The sequence below is a fragment of the Ambystoma mexicanum genome, unplaced genomic scaffold, assembly GCF_040938575.1.
Source record: "Ambystoma mexicanum isolate Mex_15411 unplaced genomic scaffold, UKY_AmexF1_1 Mex_scaf163, whole genome shotgun sequence".
Lineage (NCBI taxonomy): Eukaryota > Metazoa > Chordata > Amphibia > Caudata > Ambystomatidae > Ambystoma > Ambystoma mexicanum.
Genome location: NW_027182395.1, coordinates 20,240 through 30,000, shown reverse-complemented (window position 1 = coordinate 30,000; position 9,761 = coordinate 20,240). Strand labels below are relative to the sequence as shown.

At 53.2% G+C, this 9,761-nt stretch overlaps 12 non-coding genes across 12 annotated transcripts; all 12 read left to right on the top strand.

The window, feature by feature from the left end:
* The first annotated feature begins 459 nt into the window (after positions 1-459).
* LOC138554603 (U2 spliceosomal RNA) lies at positions 460-650 on the top strand. Its single transcript, XR_011297600.1, has one exon. It is a non-coding gene; the product is annotated as a U2 spliceosomal RNA (small nuclear RNA).
* A 623-nt stretch (positions 651-1,273) lies between these two features.
* LOC138554602 (U2 spliceosomal RNA) lies at positions 1,274-1,464 on the top strand. Its single transcript, XR_011297599.1, has one exon. It is a non-coding gene; the product is annotated as a U2 spliceosomal RNA (small nuclear RNA).
* A 627-nt stretch (positions 1,465-2,091) lies between these two features.
* LOC138554601 (U2 spliceosomal RNA) lies at positions 2,092-2,282 on the top strand. Its single transcript, XR_011297598.1, has one exon. It is a non-coding gene; the product is annotated as a U2 spliceosomal RNA (small nuclear RNA).
* A 627-nt stretch (positions 2,283-2,909) lies between these two features.
* LOC138554599 (U2 spliceosomal RNA) lies at positions 2,910-3,100 on the top strand. Its single transcript, XR_011297596.1, has one exon. It is a non-coding gene; the product is annotated as a U2 spliceosomal RNA (small nuclear RNA).
* Positions 3,101-3,723: 623 nt separating this feature from the next.
* On the top strand, positions 3,724-3,914 carry LOC138554598 (U2 spliceosomal RNA). Its single transcript, XR_011297595.1, has one exon. It is a non-coding gene; the product is annotated as a U2 spliceosomal RNA (small nuclear RNA).
* A 623-nt stretch (positions 3,915-4,537) lies between these two features.
* On the top strand, positions 4,538-4,728 carry LOC138554597 (U2 spliceosomal RNA). The gene has a single exon (XR_011297594.1). It is a non-coding gene; the product is annotated as a U2 spliceosomal RNA (small nuclear RNA).
* Positions 4,729-5,351: 623 nt separating this feature from the next.
* On the top strand, positions 5,352-5,542 carry LOC138554596 (U2 spliceosomal RNA). The gene has a single exon (XR_011297593.1). It is a non-coding gene; the product is annotated as a U2 spliceosomal RNA (small nuclear RNA).
* A 623-nt stretch (positions 5,543-6,165) lies between these two features.
* On the top strand, positions 6,166-6,356 carry LOC138554595 (U2 spliceosomal RNA). Its single transcript, XR_011297592.1, has one exon. It is a non-coding gene; the product is annotated as a U2 spliceosomal RNA (small nuclear RNA).
* Positions 6,357-6,979: 623 nt separating this feature from the next.
* LOC138554594 (U2 spliceosomal RNA) lies at positions 6,980-7,170 on the top strand. The gene has a single exon (XR_011297591.1). It is a non-coding gene; the product is annotated as a U2 spliceosomal RNA (small nuclear RNA).
* Positions 7,171-7,793: 623 nt separating this feature from the next.
* LOC138554593 (U2 spliceosomal RNA) lies at positions 7,794-7,984 on the top strand. The gene has a single exon (XR_011297590.1). It is a non-coding gene; the product is annotated as a U2 spliceosomal RNA (small nuclear RNA).
* A 623-nt stretch (positions 7,985-8,607) lies between these two features.
* Positions 8,608-8,798, top strand: LOC138554592 (U2 spliceosomal RNA). Its single transcript, XR_011297589.1, has one exon. It is a non-coding gene; the product is annotated as a U2 spliceosomal RNA (small nuclear RNA).
* A 627-nt stretch (positions 8,799-9,425) lies between these two features.
* On the top strand, positions 9,426-9,616 carry LOC138554591 (U2 spliceosomal RNA). Its single transcript, XR_011297588.1, has one exon. It is a non-coding gene; the product is annotated as a U2 spliceosomal RNA (small nuclear RNA).
* Positions 9,617-9,761: the final 145 nt, after the last annotated feature.

Here is a 9,761-nt window from a genome sequence, read left to right as displayed (position 1 = left end):
ACAGGAGCTGCAAAGCAAGGCAAAGGAGCCACCAGCCAGCCAGCCAGCAGCACAAGGAGGAGATGGGGGACACTGTCCTTGCCCTGCCTCACCCCTGAAAGGCCCCGAACGGCCCCGAACGGCCAAGCCTTATCTGAGGGGGACGCACTTGGGGGAGCATCTCCTGGGCAGCTGAGGGTGACTTTCGGCCGCTAGGTGACGGGGCCAGTGCCAGGCCGGGCTGCAGCTTCTCTGGGTGGAGCTCTGCAGCCTGTGTCTGGCCGTCTCGCACCAGGCGCTGTGGGACCCATGGAAATCTTGGGGCGGAGCCATGCAAAATATGCTTACCATACCGCCGGGCATGCTGGTCATGCAAATGCTATTCTTGGCCGAGGAATCTGGGGCTCTGCCGCAGAGCGTTGCTCCGAGTCAGCAGGGGAGCTGCCGAGCAGCAGTCTTTCAGGCAAAGCTTTTGTGGGCATCGCTTCTCGGCCTTTTGGCTAAGATCAAGTGTAGTATCTGTTCTTATCAGTTTAATATCTGATACGTCCTCTATCTGGGGACCATATATTAAATTGATTTTTGGAACCGGGAGATGGAATGGGAGCTTGCTCTGTCCACTCCACGCATCAACTTGGTATTGCAGTACCTCCAGGACTGGTGCACTTCCCCACTTGGGGAAAACAATGCTGTGAAAAAGAAAGACTGAGCAATTCTTGAAAGAAGAGCACTTTGCAATATTTTTTTGTTTAAATGTGTTTTTTTTTTCCAGTGTTTCGGAAAAGGTGCTGTTGTGTCACGGGAGGAAAAAAAAGTCTGCCCTTTTTGCTTGCTTTTCACAGGAGCTGCAAAGCAAGGCAAAGGAGCCAGCCAGCCAGCCAGCAGCACAAGGAGGAGATGGGGGACACTGTCCTTGCCCTGCCTCACCCCTGAAAGGCCCCGAACGGCCCCGAACGGCCAAGCCTTATCTGAGGGGGACGCACTTGGGGGAGCATCTCCTGGGCAGCTGAGGGTGACTTTCGGCCGCTAGGTGACGGGGCCAGTGCCAGGCCGGGCTGCAGCTTCTCTGGGTGGAGCTCTGCAGCCTGTGTCTGGCCGTCTCGCACCAGGCGCTGTGGGACCCATGGAAATCTTGGGGCGGAGCCATGCAAAATATGCTTACCATACCGCCGGGCATGCTGGTCATGCAAATGCTATTCTTGGCCGAGGAATCTGGGGCTCTGCCGCAGAGCGTTGCTCCGAGTCAGCAGGGGAGCTGCCGAGCAGCAGTCTTTCAGGCAAAGCTTTTGTGGGCATCGCTTCTCGGCCTTTTGGCTAAGATCAAGTGTAGTATCTGTTCTTATCAGTTTAATATCTGATACGTCCTCTATCTGGGGACCATATATTAAATTGATTTTTGGAACCGGGAGATGGAATGGGAGCTTGCTCTGTCCACTCCACGCATCAACTTGGTATTGCAGTACCTCCAGGACTGGTGCACTTCCCCACTTGGGGAAAACAATGCTGTGAAAAAGAAAGACTGAGCAATTCTTGAAAGAAGAGCACTTTGCAATATTTTTTTGTTTAAATGTGTTTTTTTTTTCCAGTGTTTCGGAAAAGGTGCTGTTGTGTCACGGGAGGAAAAAAAAGTCTGCCCTTTTTGCTTGCTTTTCACAGGAGCTGCAAAGCAAGGCAAAGGAGCCAGCCAGCCAGCCAGCCAGCAGCACAAGGAGGAGATGGGGGACACTGTCCTTGCCCTGCCTCACCCCTGAAAGGCCCCGAACGGCCCCGAACGGCCAAGCCTTATCTGAGGGGGACGCACTTGGGGGAGCATCTCCTGGGCAGCTGAGGGTGACTTTCGGCCGCTAGGTGACGGGGCCAGTGCCAGGCCGGGCTGCAGCTTCTCTGGGTGGAGCTCTGCAGCCTGTGTCTGGCCGTCTCGCACCAGGCGCTGTGGGACCCATGGAAATCTTGGGGCGGAGCCATGCAAAATATGCTTACCATACCGCCGGGCATGCTGGTCATGCAAATGCTATTCTTGGCCGAGGAATCTGGGGCTCTGCCGCAGAGCGTTGCTCCGAGTCAGCAGGGGAGCTGCCGAGCAGCAGTCTTTCAGGCAAAGCTTTTGTGGGCATCGCTTCTCGGCCTTTTGGCTAAGATCAAGTGTAGTATCTGTTCTTATCAGTTTAATATCTGATACGTCCTCTATCTGGGGACCATATATTAAATTGATTTTTGGAACCGGGAGATGGAATGGGAGCTTGCTCTGTCCACTCCACGCATCAACTTGGTATTGCAGTACCTCCAGGACTGGTGCACTTCCCCACTTGGGGAAAACAATGCTGTGAAAAAGAAAGACTGAGCAATTCTTGAAAGAAGAGCACTTTGCAATATTTTTTTGTTTAAATGTGTTTTTTTTTTCCAGTGTTTCGGAAAAGGTGCTGTTGTGTCACGGGAGGAAAAAAAAGTCTGCCCTTTTTGCTTGCTTTTCACAGGAGCTGCAAAGCAAGGCAAAGGAGCCAGCCAGCCAGCCAGCCAGCAGCACAAGGAGGAGATGGGGGACACTGTCCTTGCCCTGCCTCACCCCTGAAAGGCCCCGAACGGCCCCGAACGGCCAAGCCTTATCTGAGGGGGACGCACTTGGGGGAGCATCTCCTGGGCAGCTGAGGGTGACTTTCGGCCGCTAGGTGACGGGGCCAGTGCCAGGCCGGGCTGCAGCTTCTCTGGGTGGAGCTCTGCAGCCTGTGTCTGGCCGTCTCGCACCAGGCGCTGTGGGACCCATGGAAATCTTGGGGCGGAGCCATGCAAAATATGCTTACCATACCGCCGGGCATGCTGGTCATGCAAATGCTATTCTTGGCCGAGGAATCTGGGGCTCTGCCGCAGAGCGTTGCTCCGAGTCAGCAGGGGAGCTGCCGAGCAGCAGTCTTTCAGGCAAAGCTTTTGTGGGCATCGCTTCTCGGCCTTTTGGCTAAGATCAAGTGTAGTATCTGTTCTTATCAGTTTAATATCTGATACGTCCTCTATCTGGGGACCATATATTAAATTGATTTTTGGAACCGGGAGATGGAATGGGAGCTTGCTCTGTCCACTCCACGCATCAACTTGGTATTGCAGTACCTCCAGGACTGGTGCACTTCCCCACTTGGGGAAAACAATGCTGTGAAAAAGAAAGACTGAGCAATTCTTGAAAGAAGAGCACTTTGCAATATTTTTTTGTTTAAATGTGTTTTTTTTTTCCAGTGTTTCGGAAAAGGTGCTGTTGTGTCACGGGAGGAAAAAAAAGTCTGCCCTTTTTGCTTGCTTTTCACAGGAGCTGCAAAGCAAGGCAAAGGAGCCAGCCAGCCAGCCAGCAGCACAAGGAGGAGATGGGGGACACTGTCCTTGCCCTGCCTCACCCCTGAAAGGCCCCGAACGGCCCCGAACGGCCAAGCCTTATCTGAGGGGGACGCACTTGGGGGAGCATCTCCTGGGCAGCTGAGGGTGACTTTCGGCCGCTAGGTGACGGGGCCAGTGCCAGGCCGGGCTGCAGCTTCTCTGGGTGGAGCTCTGCAGCCTGTGTCTGGCCGTCTCGCACCAGGCGCTGTGGGACCCATGGAAATCTTGGGGCGGAGCCATGCAAAATATGCTTACCATACCGCCGGGCATGCTGGTCATGCAAATGCTATTCTTGGCCGAGGAATCTGGGGCTCTGCCGCAGAGCGTTGCTCCGAGTCAGCAGGGGAGCTGCCGAGCAGCAGTCTTTCAGGCAAAGCTTTTGTGGGCATCGCTTCTCGGCCTTTTGGCTAAGATCAAGTGTAGTATCTGTTCTTATCAGTTTAATATCTGATACGTCCTCTATCTGGGGACCATATATTAAATTGATTTTTGGAACCGGGAGATGGAATGGGAGCTTGCTCTGTCCACTCCACGCATCAACTTGGTATTGCAGTACCTCCAGGACTGGTGCACTTCCCCACTTGGGGAAAACAATGCTGTGAAAAAGAAAGACTGAGCAATTCTTGAAAGAAGAGCACTTTGCAATATTTTTTTGTTTAAATGTGTTTTTTTTTTCCAGTGTTTCGGAAAAGGTGCTGTTGTGTCACGGGAGGAAAAAAAAGTCTGCCCTTTTTGCTTGCTTTTCACAGGAGCTGCAAAGCAAGGCAAAGGAGCCAGCCAGCCAGCCAGCAGCACAAGGAGGAGATGGGGGACACTGTCCTTGCCCTGCCTCACCCCTGAAAGGCCCCGAACGGCCCCGAACGGCCAAGCCTTATCTGAGGGGGACGCACTTGGGGGAGCATCTCCTGGGCAGCTGAGGGTGACTTTCGGCCGCTAGGTGACGGGGCCAGTGCCAGGCCGGGCTGCAGCTTGTCTGGGTGGAGCTCTGCAGCCTGTGTCTGGCCGTCTCGCACCAGGCGCTGTGGGACCCATGGAAATCTTGGGGCGGAGCCATGCAAAATATGCTTACCATACCGCCGGGCATGCTGGTCATGCAAATGCTATTCTTGGCCGAGGAATCTGGGGCTCTGCCGCAGAGCGTTGCTCCGAGTCAGCAGGGGAGCTGCCGAGCAGCAGTCTTTCAGGCAAAGCTTTTGTGGGCATCGCTTCTCGGCCTTTTGGCTAAGATCAAGTGTAGTATCTGTTCTTATCAGTTTAATATCTGATACGTCCTCTATCTGGGGACCATATATTAAATTGATTTTTGGAACCGGGAGATGGAATGGGAGCTTGCTCTGTCCACTCCACGCATCAACTTGGTATTGCAGTACCTCCAGGACTGGTGCACTTCCCCACTTGGGGAAAACAATGCTGTGAAAAAGAAAGACTGAGCAATTCTTGAAAGAAGAGCACTTTGCAATATTTTTTTGTTTAAATGTGTTTTTTTTTTCCAGTGTTTCGGAAAAGGTGCTGTTGTGTCACGGGAGGAAAAAAAAGTCTGCCCTTTTTGCTTGCTTTTCACAGGAGCTGCAAAGCAAGGCAAAGGAGCCAGCCAGCCAGCCAGCAGCACAAGGAGGAGATGGGGGACACTGTCCTTGCCCTGCCTCACCCCTGAAAGGCCCCGAACGGCCCCGAACGGCCAAGCCTTATCTGAGGGGGACGCACTTGGGGGAGCATCTCCTGGGCAGCTGAGGGTGACTTTCGGCCGCTAGGTGACGGGGCCAGTGCCAGGCCGGGCTGCAGCTTCTCTGGGTGGAGCTCTGCAGCCTGTGTCTGGCCGTCTCGCACCAGGCGCTGTGGGACCCATGGAAATCTTGGGGCGGAGCCATGCAAAATATGCTTACCATACCGCCGGGCATGCTGGTCATGCAAATGCTATTCTTGGCCGAGGAATCTGGGGCTCTGCCGCAGAGCGTTGCTCCGAGTCAGCAGGGGAGCTGCCGAGCAGCAGTCTTTCAGGCAAAGCTTTTGTGGGCATCGCTTCTCGGCCTTTTGGCTAAGATCAAGTGTAGTATCTGTTCTTATCAGTTTAATATCTGATACGTCCTCTATCTGGGGACCATATATTAAATTGATTTTTGGAACCGGGAGATGGAATGGGAGCTTGCTCTGTCCACTCCACGCATCAACTTGGTATTGCAGTACCTCCAGGACTGGTGCACTTCCCCACTTGGGGAAAACAATGCTGTGAAAAAGAAAGACTGAGCAATTCTTGAAAGAAGAGCACTTTGCAATATTTTTTTGTTTAAATGTGTTTTTTTTTTCCAGTGTTTCGGAAAAGGTGCTGTTGTGTCACGGGAGGAAAAAAAAGTCTGCCCTTTTTGCTTGCTTTTCACAGGAGCTGCAAAGCAAGGCAAAGGAGCCAGCCAGCCAGCCAGCAGCACAAGGAGGAGATGGGGGACACTGTCCTTGCCCTGCCTCACCCCTGAAAGGCCCCGAACGGCCCCGAACGGCCAAGCCTTATCTGAGGGGGACGCACTTGGGGGAGCATCTCCTGGGCAGCTGAGGGTGACTTTCGGCCGCTAGGTGACGGGGCCAGTGCCAGGCCGGGCTGCAGCTTCTCTGGGTGGAGCTCTGCAGCCTGTGTCTGGCCGTCTCGCACCAGGCGCTGTGGGACCCATGGAAATCTTGGGGCGGAGCCATGCAAAATATGCTTACCATACCGCCGGGCATGCTGGTCATGCAAATGCTATTCTTGGCCGAGGAATCTGGGGCTCTGCCGCAGAGCGTTGCTCCGAGTCAGCAGGGGAGCTGCCGAGCAGCAGTCTTTCAGGCAAAGCTTTTGTGGGCATCGCTTCTCGGCCTTTTGGCTAAGATCAAGTGTAGTATCTGTTCTTATCAGTTTAATATCTGATACGTCCTCTATCTGGGGACCATATATTAAATTGATTTTTGGAACCGGGAGATGGAATGGGAGCTTGCTCTGTCCACTCCACGCATCAACTTGGTATTGCAGTACCTCCAGGACTGGTGCACTTCCCCACTTGGGGAAAACAATGCTGTGAAAAAGAAAGACTGAGCAATTCTTGAAAGAAGAGCACTTTGCAATATTTTTTTGTTTAAATGTGTTTTTTTTTTCCAGTGTTTCGGAAAAGGTGCTGTTGTGTCACGGGAGGAAAAAAAAGTCTGCCCTTTTTGCTTGCTTTTCACAGGAGCTGCAAAGCAAGGCAAAGGAGCCAGCCAGCCAGCCAGCAGCACAAGGAGGAGATGGGGGACACTGTCCTTGCCCTGCCTCACCCCTGAAAGGCCCCGAACGGCCCCGAACGGCCAAGCCTTATCTGAGGGGGACGCACTTGGGGGAGCATCTCCTGGGCAGCTGAGGGTGACTTTCGGCCGCTAGGTGACGGGGCCAGTGCCAGGCCGGGCTGCAGCTTCTCTGGGTGGAGCTCTGCAGCCTGTGTCTGGCCGTCTCGCACCAGGCGCTGTGGGACCCATGGAAATCTTGGGGCGGAGCCATGCAAAATATGCTTACCATACCGCCGGGCATGCTGGTCATGCAAATGCTATTCTTGGCCGAGGAATCTGGGGCTCTGCCGCAGAGCGTTGCTCCGAGTCAGCAGGGGAGCTGCCGAGCAGCAGTCTTTCAGGCAAAGCTTTTGTGGGCATCGCTTCTCGGCCTTTTGGCTAAGATCAAGTGTAGTATCTGTTCTTATCAGTTTAATATCTGATACGTCCTCTATCTGGGGACCATATATTAAATTGATTTTTGGAACCGGGAGATGGAATGGGAGCTTGCTCTGTCCACTCCACGCATCAACTTGGTATTGCAGTACCTCCAGGACTGGTGCACTTCCCCACTTGGGGAAAACAATGCTGTGAAAAAGAAAGACTGAGCAATTCTTGAAAGAAGAGCACTTTGCAATATTTTTTTGTTTAAATGTGTTTTTTTTTTCCAGTGTTTCGGAAAAGGTGCTGTTGTGTCACGGGAGGAAAAAAAAGTCTGCCCTTTTTGCTTGCTTTTCACAGGAGCTGCAAAGCAAGGCAAAGGAGCCAGCCAGCCAGCCAGCAGCACAAGGAGGAGATGGGGGACACTGTCCTTGCCCTGCCTCACCCCTGAAAGGCCCCGAACGGCCCCGAACGGCCAAGCCTTATCTGAGGGGGACGCACTTGGGGGAGCATCTCCTGGGCAGCTGAGGGTGACTTTCGGCCGCTAGGTGACGGGGCCAGTGCCAGGCCGGGCTGCAGCTTCTCTGGGTGGAGCTCTGCAGCCTGTGTCTGGCCGTCTCGCACCAGGCGCTGTGGGACCCATGGAAATCTTGGGGCGGAGCCATGCAAAATATGCTTACCATACCGCCGGGCATGCTGGTCATGCAAATGCTATTCTTGGCCGAGGAATCTGGGGCTCTGCCGCAGAGCGTTGCTCCGAGTCAGCAGGGGAGCTGCCGAGCAGCAGTCTTTCAGGCAAAGCTTTTGTGGGCATCGCTTCTCGGCCTTTTGGCTAAGATCAAGTGTAGTATCTGTTCTTATCAGTTTAATATCTGATACGTCCTCTATCTGGGGACCATATATTAAATTGATTTTTGGAACCGGGAGATGGAATGGGAGCTTGCTCTGTCCACTCCACGCATCAACTTGGTATTGCAGTACCTCCAGGACTGGTGCACTTCCCCACTTGGGGAAAACAATGCTGTGAAAAAGAAAGACTGAGCAATTCTTGAAAGAAGAGCACTTTGCAATATTTTTTTGTTTAAATGTGTTTTTTTTTTCCAGTGTTTCGGAAAAGGTGCTGTTGTGTCACGGGAGGAAAAAAAAGTCTGCCCTTTTTGCTTGCTTTTCACAGGAGCTGCAAAGCAAGGCAAAGGAGCCAGCCAGCCAGCCAGCAGCACAAGGAGGAGATGGGGGACACTGTCCTTGCCCTGCCTCACCCCTGAAAGGCCCCGAACGGCCCCGAACGGCCAAGCCTTATCTGAGGGGGACGCACTTGGGGGAGCATCTCCTGGGCAGCTGAGGGTGACTTTCGGCCGCTAGGTGACGGGGCCAGTGCCAGGCCGGGCTGCAGCTTCTCTGGGTGGAGCTCTGCAGCCTGTGTCTGGCCGTCTCGCACCAGGCGCTGTGGGACCCATGGAAATCTTGGGGCGGAGCCATGCAAAATATGCTTACCATACCGCCGGGCATGCTGGTCATGCAAATGCTATTCTTGGCCGAGGAATCTGGGGCTCTGCCGCAGAGCGTTGCTCCGAGTCAGCAGGGGAGCTGCCGAGCAGCAGTCTTTCAGGCAAAGCTTTTGTGGGCATCGCTTCTCGGCCTTTTGGCTAAGATCAAGTGTAGTATCTGTTCTTATCAGTTTAATATCTGATACGTCCTCTATCTGGGGACCATATATTAAATTGATTTTTGGAACCGGGAGATGGAATGGGAGCTTGCTCTGTCCACTCCACGCATCAACTTGGTATTGCAGTACCTCCAGGACTGGTGCACTTCCCCACTTGGGGAAAACAATGCTGTGAAAAAGAAAGACTGAGCAATTCTTGAAAGAAGAGCACTTTGCAATATTTTTTTGTTTAAATGTGTTTTTTTTTTCCAGTGTTTCGGAAAAGGTGCTGTTGTGTCACGGGAGGAAAAAAAAGTCTGCCCTTTTTGCTTGCTTTTCACAGGAGCTGCAAAGCAAGGCAAAGGAGCCAGCCAGCCAGCCAGCCAGCAGCACAAGGAGGAGATGGGGGACACTGTCCTTGCCCTGCCTCACCCCTGAAAGGCCCCGAACGGCCCCGAACGGCCAAGCCTTATCTGAGGGGGACGCACTTGGGGGAGCATCTCCTGGGCAGCTGAGGGTGACTTTCGGCCGCTAGGTGACGGGGCCAGTGCCAGGCCGGGCTGCAGCTTCTCTGGGTGGAGCTCTGCAGCCTGTGTCTGGCCGTCTCGCACCAGGCGCTGTGGGACCCATGGAAATCTTGGGGCGGAGCCATGCAAAATATGCTTACCATACCGCCGGGCATGCTGGTCATGCAAATGCTATTCTTGGCCGAGGAATCTGGGGCTCTGCCGCAGAGCGTTGCTCCGAGTCAGCAGGGGAGCTGCCGAGCAGCAGTCTTTCAGGCAAAGCTTTTGTGGGCATCGCTTCTCGGCCTTTTGGCTAAGATCAAGTGTAGTATCTGTTCTTATCAGTTTAATATCTGATACGTCCTCTATCTGGGGACCATATATTAAATTGATTTTTGGAACCGGGAGATGGAATGGGAGCTTGCTCTGTCCACTCCACGCATCAACTTGGTATTGCAGTACCTCCAGGACTGGTGCACTTCCCCACTTGGGGAAAACAATGCTGTGAAAAAGAAAGACTGAGCAATTCTTGAAAGAAGAGCACTTTGCAATATTTTTTTGTTTAAATGTGTTTTTTTTTTCCAGTGTTTCGGAAAAGGTGCTGTTGTGTCACGGGAGGAAAAAAAAGT